Source organism: Onychomys torridus, chromosome 7 (assembly GCF_903995425.1).
Source record: "Onychomys torridus chromosome 7, mOncTor1.1, whole genome shotgun sequence".
Classification (NCBI taxonomy): domain Eukaryota; kingdom Metazoa; phylum Chordata; class Mammalia; order Rodentia; family Cricetidae; genus Onychomys; species Onychomys torridus.
Window position 1 is genome coordinate 11,967,816 of NC_050449.1, and position 15,168 is coordinate 11,982,983.

The following is a 15,168-nucleotide window of genomic DNA, read 5'->3' on the forward strand; positions in this document are numbered from 1 at the left end:
TCACTTGGCTCACGCAGGCTAAGACCTCAACACAGCTTTGATTCGGGTTTTGTGACTTTGGAGACATACAAATAGTTTGGGGAAAGCCCAGGCAGGGGTGATGAAAGTAACAAGAGAGTTTGAAGGTAAGAAAAAGGCTGACAAATGATTATTAATTACCCTCCGAAGACAGACCGCGGGGAACTCGATGGCCTCCTTGAAATGCAGCAGAGGTTGTTGTATAAAATATGATCACCGTGATTCACAATTCCATAGAGGAGGAAAACAGAGGAAGCAGGCTTAGGAGGAAGCATGGCGAATTTAGATGAAATAGAAAATAAATCTTTCATTCTGAGAGTCGGAGGCACTAAAGCAGGCAGCCGCTTAAGGCCTTTGAGCACTGCTTTCCCCCAGAGCCTCCTCAGGCCTCGGCCAGCTGTGCAGCTTGACTTAACAACGCCTTCTCTAGGAATCCCTGTGTCCTCCCCTTCACCAAGCAGAGGGGTTCCTTGGTATGTAGCAAATACTGAAACCATTTCTATAAGAAATTCTACAATGCCATGGACATGACAAATCTTCCAAATGCTGACTTTATCCTTTTCCCTAAATAAGTAAGGCCAAATCAATTGGCTGATACAATGATGGATTGTATCATTTCTAGTGTTTCTTTGCTGTTTCTTGCCTACGTGACTAACTAGCTTTAAGACTTTCTTATCTATGCACATTAAATTTGTCCCCTGAACTAACTGTCCCTAATGTTCAAAGTAAACTGAAGAATGAAACTCTAGTTTGAGACTGGAGAGATGGCTCAATGATTCAGAGCACATAGCCCCTTTTACAGAGAACCTGAGTTTGGTCCCCAGTACTGATATCTTGTAGCTTTACAACCACCTGGAACTCCAGGTCCAGGGAATCCCACAATCTCTTTTGGCCTCTGTGAGCACCGGTACTCACATGTATACACCTATCCATCTACACACATGCACACACACACACACACACACACACACACACACACACAGAGAGAGAGAGAGAGAGAGAGAGAGAGAGAGACAGAGACAGAGAGAGAGAGACAGAGAGACAGAGAGAGAGACAGAGAGAGAGAGACTTAAAAATCTAGTCTGAAGTATGAAAACTCCCTTCTTCCTATGAGGCTTATTTCTCCACAATACAGTAGAGTTTTGGAGAAATTCTCCAAGATTATTTCAAGAAAGCAGCATGAAATGAGTCATATTTCCTATATTTGTTTATTTTGCCTAGTTCTGGCAATAAGGCCAGGAAGGTCAAGGCACAAATAAGGACCTGGTGTGACTGAAAATGGGCTGCTCACAGCTGGAGTCTGGGCAGAAGGAGATCTGAAAAATTATTCAGTAAGTTCATCTCCCTTTCTCATGAGCTACTGAGCTAGCTCACTGACTAAGAATGACAAATGAGGAGTTAAGACATAAATAACGTAGAGCCTGCAATAGCTGATACAAGAGCCCTTTGTGGAAAAAACTGGGGAACACATCCCCAGCCTGGAGTTCACTGCAACTGACTTCCAGAAGGTCTTTGCCAGGCTGTATGGCCAGCACTGGCCATGAGCTCCTCACCTCTCAGTTACTGAAGAAGCAGAATTAGCCCTGTACTCACTTCCAGGGTAATGCCAGAGTGATTATTCGCACATTCACATGCACACACATGTGCACACACACTCATGCTGCAGTGCATACACCACACACACACACACACACACACACACACACACACACACACACACACACACACACACACACACACACACACACACACACACACACACACACACATACACACAGACACACACAGACACACACAGACACACACACACAGACACACACACACACACAGACACACACACACATACACACAGACACACACAGACACACACACACAGACACACACACACAGACACACACACACATACACACACACATACACACACACATACACACACACACACACACACACACACACATACACACACACACACAGACACACACACACACAGACACACACACACACACACACAGACACACACACACAGGTGCTAGAGAGATAGCTCAGCTGGTGCAGTACTTGCACAGGCGTCACGAGAACCTGAGTGTGGATCCAGTATCCCTACTGATTGCCACATGTACGTACGTACGTAAATTCAGCACTGAGGAAGTACTGACACTATGATTATGGAGATTCACTGGCTGAATCAGTGACCTCCATGTCCATCAAAGGACCCTTCCTCAAAGATAAGGTGGAGAGTGATGGAGTATGACACCCACTTTCATCCTCTGGCTGCCATATGCACACACACAGAGGTTTGTTCACCTCTGTGTACATGTACATGTCTATCTGTTTTCAGATGTGTACAACAATACACAACTAATTTTTTAAATTATGGTGCTCTTTTAAATGGCCATATAATGGAATTAGCTCACAGTGTGGACATGGCAGGAAGGATTTCTTGTATATAGGGTGTTGCTACTTATATGACAAAGAGGTCACTGACCACCTTTTGCAGGGGATGGAGTCTGAATCCTGTAAAGACCCTCTGTGAGAGAAATAGAATATCTTTATCTTTATATTACTACCCTGGTGATTACATGTCATGTTTTCCTTCCAATGACAAAACAATGTGTGTTCCTTGGTTACCTCTTCTTAGAAATGAGCAGATGAACCTACACACCGGTACATTCACTAGCCATAAAGACCCAGTCTGTTTTAGTGCTCTCTAGTTAGGAAAATGAAATCCCCCTCACCACCACCACCACAGTACAGAATGCTGAGCCTGGCCAGGCACAGAAGACAGGAGACATTCCCAGTGCACCTCATCTGCAGAACTGCAGAGAAGTGCCTCTGAGCTGCAAGCGCCACCCTGCAATCACAAAGGCTCACAACTGCAAATATCGTCATGATCTCCTGGAACTGATCTAATCCTGTGCCCAATGGCGCAGATAAAGGTTCCTTTTGAATACCAAATACAAGGAGTGGGACCAAAAGAGGGGGGGAAAGTGACAATAATTTGACAGCGTTTTAAGGAAGACTGGTTCTTTCCCTCTCTCCTGTCACAGCAAATCACACCAATGATAATGGCTCTGTGGGCTGAATGAATGGAAGATACATTTGCTGAGCCGAGGAAATTCCACGGGCAAGCCGCAGTAGAGGAGTTAGCTCATTAGTGGGCCTCATACACAGGGTACACATAGCATATTTCACAAACCTACAAGGGTGTTGGAATGCAGCTGTACATATACATGACGGCATTTTCTTAAGTACAGAGGGAGAAAAAATGCTTATGTCTTTAAGTCTTGATGTTCGCGTGGTGCTGATGTGTTTATATGTATTTATAGATATGCATATGAAAGCTTCATTAATTCAACTTAACAAAGAAAGCAAATACACTATGGTGACATTTATGAACATCTGTGCTAAAATCATGAATAAGGATTATCTATAACACTTGGCCAGAGAAAGTTAATTTCAAATCCCATGAACAGCAAGATGGAGACTCTTTCCTCCCAAGACATCTTTACTGCACAGGAGACATAGACAGCAGCACTTCTACACGTGATAGTTAATTCATTAACAGTTGACAGGATCACTAAAGGAAGAAATATTTAAAGATGGGAATCCTTTATATATGGAATTCTGCTGAAAAAATGTGCACTTTTTTTCTCATCAAAGGCTTCTGCCTAACCCCATAATTTATAAACTAGTATTAGGGTCACCCTGTGATCTCGGGACAGCATTAAAATACTGTTATTTAAATCACCTCAGGAATTAACCTGTGTGGTAACCATCTTCCTCTCTCCACACAGCCATGTAGCCTACATTCTCACTATTCTATGATTCTGAAGTGTTTCTGTTCTTCCCTCCTGAGCAATAATCCAATCACTGAGAGGGACTTGGCCTCACAGGATCTCTCTGCAAACCTCTAACTCAGCCCAAGCAGTGGGCAAAGACCCATGTAGCCTTGGGCTACCCTATCAGGAGTGCCCACGTTGCTGTCCTTCCAAAGGAAGACATTTTGGACATTAGCATCCTTCTTTGTAATGTGCCAACAGAGAATTATTACTACCTTAGTAGATTGGAAGTAGAATTTTGATTTTCTAATGGAAATGCCTTGGACATTACTGTGACACTCACTTGTGCCTCTGTATGTATGTATTTGTGAAGGTGTATTCAAAGGGTTAATGCCAAGTAGAAGATCAGCTCTTGAATTTGAGAGGCACTGTCACATGGTGTCCCACACTGAGTCCCAGACTGAATAAAAAGAGGGAAGTGAGCAGGCCAGCTGAGCCGCCATTGTCCCTCTTTCCTTGTCCCTGGTCTGCTGCGATGTGAGCAAGCAACCTACTGCAGCTGAGTGAGAAGTTGCCAGCACTGTGACTGCACTGCCTCCACCCCGGAGCTAGAACCCATCTTCCTCCTTCAAACTGCTTCTGCTTTGGGGTTTTGCTTTGTCACAGTAAGGAGCCCAGTGACTGGTGCATTAGAACCATGGTAACCCGTGGGAGAGCTTCAACAGCAGCAAAGCAACTACCCTAGAACGATGTGCTGGACTGCAGCAGCACCTCTAAAACTCACATTTGAAAAGTCCAGAATCACTGAATTTGGATTCCTGGTCTGTACAGCCACAGTGTAAGAGGACGTGGATTTAGGCTCTCATCTGCGAGGGTCAGTGTCCTCAGAGGGAAGGACACCTGACGCTCTCTTGCTTACTTTCTATCTCTGCTTTGAACAACCAGAGGCAAATCTCTGTGTGAATTAAGCAGCCATCTGCTGGTTAGGAAGAGTGTCAGTGGATACTGACACTGGAAGCTGGTTCCCTGGCCTTGAAGCATCCAGTTGTGTCGTAAGACAGTACATTTCCATTGTGCATGCCACGTCATCCAAGGCATATGTTGTAGCAGCCCAACAGACAGACACCAGTTCACAGGGAGACTATTTTCACCAGTCTGCCTGTAGATAAACACCACTTCACAGGGAGACTCTTTCCACTACTCTGCCTGATAGACAAACAGCAGTTCACAGGGACACTCTTTCTACAACTCTGCCTGGTAGGTGGGAAAACTCACTCCCCATCAATTTCTATGGCAGAGTTTCCCTTTGAATCTCGTGGTTTTTCAGTGTCTCGATTAGCAAAATCCATGGGAATGAGAAGTGTGATTCTGCAGGAGGATCATCATGGTAATTTAACAGGAATTAATGCCCTCTTATTACAAAGCACCCCACACACTGCCTAACAGTCAGCAACAACTAGAATTAATTCATGTCAGATGGACAGCACGGAAAATCCATTTGTGACCCTGGAGTTATGGAATTTAGCATAATCACACATGCTCTTGTCTGGATAATTTTTTCTCTCCTCATTGAATTAGGTGCCTACGTTAGATTTTAATCTGATCAGCCCTGACCAGTTATATTTCTGTAATCAAAGGCATTTCCTCTCAAATCAGCCCACAGACACACAAGAAATTATAGTCAATGTTTGAAGCCCAGCTAAGATATAGCACCTAAATATTCACAAACAACAGGATATGTATAATGAAATCTAATCAAATCATTTATTCATCCCACCCCTTAATAAATATTTTCTGAATAATTGCCTTGTGGTAGGCAGTATTGAAACTGTTTGAGGGTTATGGAGTGAAAAGGCCTAATTCTAAGAAATGCTTCAAGAGTGTATTGGGTATTTGTTCCATTACTAGTAGAATAAATAAAACAAATACACTTCTGAAAAGATACCATGAAATCTAACTAGTCCATTTCCATCTCCCTCTTTCTCCCCTAAGCACATCAACTTTCTTTTGTGTGACTTTTCCTGGGAGATGTACAGAATGTTATTAATCTTAGGTAGGATACTGGTGGATGGCTAACCATACCCATCAGTTGATCTGGGTTGCTTACTGGAGCCTGGGTAACTCATGAAAGTTCCATCCCTGAAGCCCTCTGCCCAATTTGCAGGTAACTCACACAGGGTCTCTCCTCTCCAGCACTTACTGCTGCTTCTATAACCTTGAGGCTAGGTCATGTGAGTCTTTAACCTTGAGGCTTCTGATCCAGGTAAGATGGATGAACTTCTCTCTACCCTCTAGGAAAGACAGTTTCAGGTCAGAGGGGATGACTACACAAAATTCTCACAGTCTCTTGAAATCTTTTAAAGAACTTTTCTAATAGCAGCCTGCAGGTAAGCCTGAGCATCAGTGGTACCATGAGGTTAGTGTCTGGAATAACTGTTTCACCTTCAAAATATGTTTAGCTTCTCATAGTCCTTTTCTGAGATAGTCCCCATGGGTGGCACATTCTAAGATATGATGAAGAGAAAATACAGATCCCTGGCTGAACACCTTTGAGAGACACCAAAGCCTCCCACCTCTAGGCTCTAGCCAGGAAAAGTGCATATCACATCAAGTCTAGGCACTGCCTGTCAGGACAGCTCTATGTAACCCACATGGAAGGATTCCATTGCTTGAGTTCCAGAGCCACTTAGCCTCTGCACACAAGAGAATGTCCAAGATTCACTATTACTGGTTCCTGGAAAGGATGTGAAATGTAATGTCACCCAGAGAACTCTAGTGAATTAGTACAGACAAATTACTTTCCTTTTTAAACAACTCTGCCAGTCCATTGAGTAGCTTTCACATCAACAAATTAAGCATGGTAGGAAGTAAAGAGACCAGACTCCATCCAGGGAAACAAGAACACCATTCCCTTGGTTATGCTAATTTAGGATGCACTAAGGTATTTACTTAAAGAAAGGAACAGATAGTTTTGAAAGAATTTTTAAGGACTCCTTGTGTGCTGAAAATAGAATCATCGGAGAGTAAAATTAAACTGTTTCTAGAATGTGGCCATATTCTGTCAGGGCCTGGTGTAACACGTGGAACCAGAAATAAAATAGATCTGATCCTTTAGACTATAATTCTGAAATAGTTTATTTCTCAGAGCATATGACATTCTCCATAGAAACATTTTAAAAAGCCATATAAAGTATGTTGCAAATGGCAAAGGAGCCTTCCTACCAGATTTTTTAAAACCTGAATTTAGTAGAATCTAAATGAATATTTTAAGCAGTTTGTTATAAATCAAGTAATGTGTCACCATGAACCAAACAATGAAGGGATTTTTACAGCCTTTACAATAACAAGATGTATTTTAAACTTCAAGAACATGTCTTGAAATAGTCAGGGTTTAAAAATATTCACAGATTTAACTGGGAAATGAAGAGAAGCTCAAAATAATACAGTTTTGCTAAAAGAGAATCAAATGAAACCATTGAAAAAGTTCTCTGGTAGATTAACAGATCTTACTGTATAAACAGGAGCCTTGCTCAATTGACATTCCAATATGACAGCGGAAGAGATATTTTAAAAAGATTATACTAGAGAAACTATCGCCAAGCAATAAGCCTCTTTAGACAAAGGCTTACAAAAGACTGCCACTATGAATTTCCGGTGTTAATCTAACAGTGTTCCAGGGACACTCTCAGGGCATAAAACCTTGGCTAGGCAGCTTCCAAGATCAGAGTGATATATCCATATAAGGGTACTAGAAGCTGCCCCAGCACCTGGAAGAGGTACACCTGTCAAAGAGGTCAGGCAGGGCCGATGGAACAGGCTCCTCATGACGTTGTCTCCTACATGGCCATACCCAGGCCCTTAGCAATGCCACTGTGCATACTCCCTTCCTTTATCTTCCCTGACTTGTCTCTGGTCCTTACTCTCCTTGCGTGTTACGCTCTCTGAGGCCCACCTGTTACTTCCCCGTTCTGCCATGGCTTCTGTTCAGTTTGCTCTTTCTGGGGGTCTTAGTGGCATCCTAGCAGGCATAACAGGAAACAAGACTGGGTGAGAAAAACACAGCCAGTTAATAAGAAAACTACAAATTAAACCATTTAGGAAGACAGAAGGTCAGACTTGAAAGATTTGGTAAAAGAAGAAAAATAAATAGAAGGCTAATAGACTCAACCTTTATTTTCTTGTGGCCATTACAACTGTGCCCTGACCTGCCACCATTGAAAAATTCTGCTGTCTTTCTTCTAAAAGAGAATATTAGAGAAGAACTTGGGCTCTAGTGTGGAAGCCAAAGGCACAGTTCAAACAATTAACAGCTGTATGACTCGGCAAATAGGTTAGTTTCTTTCCTTTAATATATTCAACAGTTTTTAAAATTGTCAAATTTCTTAGTGATGAATTATCTCCAAGAATAAATCCTGCCTGGAAAAACAGTTATTTTTTTTCGGTTTTCACTGTTAAATTTGCTTCTTTTGCTAATATTTTACTTGGTATTTTCATGTGAATATTTGTAAGAGAGAACTAACCATACTTTTGTTATCAAGAGTGCATCCATTCTGCTAAAAACATTAGCATTATAAAACACATTGTGAGACATAGTTTATAAATGAAAATATCTGTGCCAGGCACATTTCCTCCCTATGAGTTCTTACTCAGAGTGGCTCCAAAGGCAGCAAGAGCAGGACAGACTGTTGCCACTGCTCGTAGTTGCTCCCATAACCAAATGGTGAGGTGTTTGCTGAAGACACCACACATCAATCTTAAAATGGCCAGGACACTCTCTTCCTGTTGGTTAGCTTTCATAGTGTTGGAAGACGCTATGCAGGCTGCTAGGGGAGAAGGATCTCAATGGTCTTATCCAGCACAGGCTCTGCATGATGCACCATGGACCTGCCATGCAACCTGCTCCCATTGGCGTGATAATGGCAAGACACTCAAATGGAAATACCCAGCTTCTCTCTTAATTACATTAGAGGCCTGCTCCATGGGATGGAATTCATATCTGGTAGTGTAAACGTGGTTAAAACCATGATTAGGGAAATGATAGGCCCTAGGAGAGAAACTCTTGATGTTGTTTTCTAAATAGTGCTGTGAAATTTCCTTCTAAGTATCTACAGTTCTATCCATATGTTTGTGCTTCTTCCAATCTTGATTTGAGAAGCAGTGGGTAATAATTAATGCAGAAGTTCCTTAATGTTCAATGTGCGCAAAATAAGCAACTGTGAGTGCTGCAGATGGGATATCTATATTACATCCACCCACCCACCCACCCTGTCCTGTTCAGGGCTCAGGGACCATTGAGAAAGAAGAGGTAGAAAATGGTAGAGAATGGAGAAGAGTGTTGTTATATGGTGCCCTTTAGGCTATACATTGGCTGTTGTACATACAAATTCACAGTGGCTGCAGTTGTATACATGAGAACTATATAAGATTGAGGCAGTTACAAATCCCAGTATGAGTTCAGGAGGGCATTAGTCTTAGCTAAGGAGCCACTGACAATTGATGGCTGAGGGAGAAAAGGTCACTTTTCTTTTGCAGTGGGTGTACACTGATAGGTTTCCCATTTCCTACTGAATGACCAGATGCCCATGAGCATATGGGCAACACTAATTGGACTTAGTGGGTTAATAAATTAATAAACAAAAATAAAAATAATAAAATAATACAAAATTTATAAAAGGACATGAAATTAAGAGGGCAGTGTCCTGGAGGGTCTTGTAGGGAATGAGGGATGAATATGATCAAGGTACGTTGTATATATGTACACAATTTTCAAATAAACTTTAAACAAAAATAAATATAAACACATAGTTTTTCCCTGCTTTGCTTTCCCTCTTTAATTTTCTGTAAAATAATGACTAATTTGTTAGAATATTATCATCTGTCTTGAAAATCAGACAGATGCTCTTGTCTGACAAGCTGATAGCCCTGGGGTCTTGTTAATAAAGGAAGCTGGGTAAGGTGGACCACAGATGATGGAGAACACTCACATCTGGATTTTCTAATGGACCTGCCCCCAGATTCCTTTAAGATTTTTCTCTTTATATTTGGTTTTATCAAGTTTACATATGACGTGTATAATTATGGATTTAAATGTGGGTTTTCTTTGTTGTTCATTTGATAATATCTTTCTACATGGTTTCAGAACTTCTTTAATTGATATTTCCATCATTAAATTTAGAAAACTCTTGAATCATTTTACTTCAACCATCTCTCCTCTTCTATTTTCCCTCCTTTTTCAGTTCCTGGCACCCCAATCATGTAACGACTATATCTACTAAGAAGTTTCACAGTTCTTGAACGTCCTGCTAGTCTCCTTTTTCCAATCTCATTTTGTTTTCACATATCAATTTTGAAAATTCTATTAATTTACCTTCAGGCTCAACTGCTCCCCAAGCTGTCTGTTTGGTCTACCTTTGGCTTTTTTGAAGATATATATTTTCTGTTAATGTGCTCATTGTTTTGAGAACTTACTTGAGTTTCTGTCCTATATTTTACATGTATCTCTGTTCATATGTTATACAAATTTTCCATTAGTGTCTTCAACACAATAACTATAATAATTTTAAATTCTCTGATCATTCTAAAATATGCATCACATCAGAATCCACTGCTGAAGATTACTTTGTGTCTTGACATCACTCTTCTCTTGCCTGTGGCATACTTTGTTCTCTTTGTTGTATTGTTGGAAGCCACCAAAACTGTCTAGGATAATGGGCACTAAGGTAGCAAGGCATTTAGTGCGAGTATTTCAATTCAACTAGGATGAATTTACTGGTTATTATACCAAAGACTTCGGCTGTCAATGGTGGGCTTCTTGGTTCTTCCTTGGCACAGCTCCTTGGGCACAGTCTTCCTTAGAGTGTCCTCAGGAGAATTCCATTGTTTATGATGGAGTGAGTGTGTTCCTGGACATGCAGGAGTGGAGAAGGAAGTATTCTTAAACCGTCCAGGCCTCATTCTCTTCAGGAGCCAGAGCTTCAGGGCCGTGGACTTCAGGAGTGCCTCTGTCCCCTGTCTTTCTAGGCAGAGCTTTCCCTCTGCCTCCCCCTTCCTCCTTTAAGGTACCAGTCTATATTCTTGAAGCTCTCTTCACTTCTGATTATGGACAAATTGGTTGAATTATTTTTTCATTAACTAAGAAGGAAGGCTGAGAACCAAGTGACTTCCTCCCAACTGGAATAAGATTTTAGAGTTGTCCCCTACCCCAAATCTTCACTGAAAGGAGCCATGATGGCTGGTGTGTCCTCTTTCCCCAGACTGTGAGACAACATTCTCAAATCATCTTCCTGAGTACCTGGTGTGGTTCCAGAGAGAAAAGCCTGTGAAAGTGACTGGTCCCCATTAGAGGGAGGTGGTAGGAGTTTACATTTTCTTCTGGTCTCCACATAGCTTTCAGCAATTCATCAAAAATTACTATTAAAACATCTCTGCCAACTATGGCATCTAGCAATTTCTGTTCCCAGGGAAGCCCATTTCACAAAAATCCAGTTTGCCTATGTATTTTCTTTAATGGCAAAGGCTATGGTTTTCAAATTCCCCCTTGTTAGAATTAAAGGTGATTGTCTCATTGATGATTTTCAGCTTTTCATGTTTCTTATTTTTCTGTAGTTGATTAATTAAGCTGTGATTTCCAGAAGTTTTCCAGTTTAAAACCCTTCAGAAAGATGAGGATAATGTATTCTATATCAGTCATTAAGTTAGTTGTGCATGTACTCATACAAATGTCTTCATTTCTGCTAACCTGGAGGCATGCATTCTTTTGGTTTATGCTTCCTCAAGGTTTTGATCATACCAGTCTGTTTCAGTATTTCATTGTATATAGTTATCTTTTCTCATATAGAGATCTATCAACATTGTATTTATCTAGCACTGCATCACAACAACAATCAGTTCAGGCAGCCATTGTCAAGATGGCCTCTCCCATAGTCACAGCTGAACCTTTGAACTCCTCTGCCTAAATGGATGTTTTAAGATACATGTAGATGTTTGGACTGTGACAAACTAGAATTTTTGGGGAATTGTCATTAAACATTTGTGAGAGCCTCTAAATGACTTACAGATTGAAGCAACACCCAACCCCAGTCCTAGAACACAGCATGGCTTTTGTCAGAACCACATACATTTCCTGAAAGGCAAAAGAGAAATACACTCTCCCCTTCTGGTTTTAAGCTCCAAGCATAGCCAACATTTTCTTTGTTTTGTGAGATTTTTAAAGTCAATTTTCAAGACTCTTAAACCTGCTTTTCTATATAGTTATCCTAATTGTCCCTCAAATAAATAATAATTTTCTTTGTTCTCAGTAAGACAGCATGAGATTTTATTCTAGGAACCAGCACTTCCTCCTCTGTGTGCAAGATGCGCTGTGTCTGACTGAACTGAGTAGAAATGTCAGGTGGCACTGCTACTTAGTACAGCTTACAACACTTTAATTTCAAATACCCTCCTCTCAGATTCTCTCAGACCCCTGCTCCTGTACAGTATTCACCATTTGTAGTCAACCTTATCTTCTAAGCATTATGCATGCTTGTTGAGGACTGTGATCCATAGAGAAAACACTTGAAAGAACACAATTCAATGTGGAAAGCACATTCCTTCTCTTGATAAGAGATCCAAGGCTAGAACAGTTACAGAGAAAAAAGGCTCACTGTGCTTCCAGACAGGCTAGAAGCCTCCTCTGGGTTTCTTTGGCATTACCTTACCAAGCTAATAAATCACCATTTGACATTTCATAATAAATACCTAATGAAGTTACACATCTGCCTTTCTAAAAGTTCAGCTTATACCTATTTTGCTAAATAAAATTAGGAACACAGGCAAAGAAAAAAAATGTCATGTACATGAGTATAAGAAGGCAGATCCACAATGGTGAGTATTTAGTTCCTGACCACCTCACAAGTCTGGGGTAAAAGCCAGCAACAGCTATTAATGTTTGCCTCCAAATGCCCCACCTAGATCCAAACTCCTACCAAAGTCACCCTTGGAGTACAGCAGGTACAAGCAGACACAGGTACCAAACCCACTGCTTCCTCCCTATTGTTCTCTTGATGTGCCTTCTGAATCTCCTCCTGATTGAAAGCCTTGAGTCCATGAAGGACACTGGGCAGGAGATGTGCAGATATGGAAAAGCCCCCCTCATGCCCCCCCAGGTTATCTGTGGCTGAGAACAGACTAGTGTAAGTGACAGTTAAAACATAAAAGTGTCCTTAATCCACTGCTGTGTATCTAACTCAGTCATTGTTCACTCTATAAATTAGTAGCCATGCTCCTGGCTAGGTTACATCAGTTCATCCTCCAGGACATCTGTTCTCTGTTGCTAAAGCTGGGTTTGTGCTGTAAGCAAAAGCTACATTTATACATTCTAGTATAACTTGCTAACAGTATTTTGTAAATGAGTTAAATGTTTCACATCAAAAACTATCAGTCTGAGCAAAAAATAAGTTAATTGAGAATGGGTTTATAAAGTCAGTTATCAAATTCAAGTGGGGGACTTCACAAGAAAATAGCATTCCCTATGTAAGTACAGAATCCAACACCCAGGTTATTAGGTATTTCCCTTTCCAACCCATTTTAGAGAGTCTGCAAGAGAAAAGTGCAGATGACTTGGGCTTTAGTAAAGAAAAATTATGTAAATCACGGGTTTCTTAACAAAATAGTAGTGGTGAAACAAATGTGAAGCTCATGATACAACATTGAATGCCTCTGGGTGTAAGCAGTCACATCTTGCATGTGTTTGTAAATGTAATGACTAAGGCGTTTGCTGACCATCTTAATTAACAAACAGCTAGAGGTCTTAGCTGAATCACATTTACCAATGATTCTGTGTGGATTCTCAGAGCTGATTAATACTATGCATACCTGATCATTTACTCTGCCTTTATTATATTTAAGTTACCAAGTACTTTCTTCATTTATATCTAGTTCTTGCTATGTCCTGTAAAGTGAGACAGAGTCATCTATGGAGGACAAGAAAATCAGGGAAGCCCCACACTGAAATTCAGATCACTGACCTAACACAAGACTTTGGAACCGATAAGGACTTACTTTAGTGAAAAGCCACCAGAGTTTTCTAAATGAAAGATCAAAACAGAATAGCCAGGAGGATATTATTTAGGAGTTATTTTTTTTTCTGTTATGAGTTGAATTCTGTCTCCTGAAAGGTATCACTGGGGTTCATATCCTCTGCCTCCAACACAAAGGCTTTATGTGTTGTTGGGATCTTTGAAGAGGTCATCCAATTAAAAGTCAACATCATAGGTGCTTTTGTGATGTGTCTGGTGTTCTTATCACAAGAGAAGTCTGAGCACAGACACAAATGCAATAGGGAGAAGCCATCCAGGGGGCTGGAATGACCACATTTGCACGGGGGGGGGGGGGGAGGGATGCACGGGGGGGGGGGGCTGGGGACAACCAGACGTTGAGTGAGACATGACAGAATTCACAGAGACCTTAACTGGGATCACATCACTGCTAACAGTTTGACTTGGAGACTTCAAAACTCTGTTATATGGAAGTGTTAGACAATAGATATCTATTACTTACCTACCCTGTATTTGGAAACTAATACTGTATTATTTTGTGAACACTTTTTTTATTTGTGTGTAGGAGTGCATGCTTGTGTGTATATTCTGGGTTACAGTGTAAAATCCAATTTTTACTGTGGATTGCAGTCAAAGGAAGATTTCCAAACAGTCCAATAAAACAAGCAACTAGATTATCTCTAGCCTTTCATAACAGGATCCAGAACAAAATTAAAATGTAAAAAGTATGGGAAAGAAGATATGCTATGTGGGTGGCTGAGGGATAGAGAGCAGTGACTTAAGAAAGGGAGGATGGGGAGGATGATCAGCATCATTAAACAGAGAGGCTCATAGCGAGCTGGGGACACACAGTGTGAGACTGGCCATGTGGCACTTGCAAGATAGCAAACAAAATGAGCTGGTTTTGGCAGGTATTTGGGGAAAAGGTTTTAGCCATCTACTTTGCATAAGTAAAAATGATTTAACCCAGCCAAAAGCTTCAAAAGAAACTATGTGAGGCGTGTTAATGATACTGGGATCTCCATCCAGACAGGGAGAAAATCAGAGTGACGGAAAGGCAGACCTTCAGGGACCCATGTGCTGTTGACAGCAGACGGTGAGAGATTGGTTAATATTCTTACACAATTAAACTAATTCCCTTTAAGCTTCCTCTGTATACCATGAACAAGACATCCATACCCCTTGGAAATTAGCTTTTTGCATCTGGGAAAGTGTACTTCTTAATGCCCAAATCCTCAAAAAAATCCTGGTTAAATTTTATTTTTACAAAGGCCAAACCAAAAAGCACTTTGCAAACAGTTTTAGCCTTGCTGCAGACTAGTATAGCATATGTTGGT

The 15,168-nt window shown here is 41.0% G+C and overlaps 1 protein-coding gene across 7 annotated transcripts in view; it reads right to left on the bottom strand.

The window, feature by feature from the left end:
- Fat3 (FAT atypical cadherin 3) overlaps positions 1 to 15,168 on the bottom strand; it is a 584,013-nt gene that overhangs the window by 410,070 nt on the left and 158,775 nt on the right. The window lies entirely within an intron of this gene.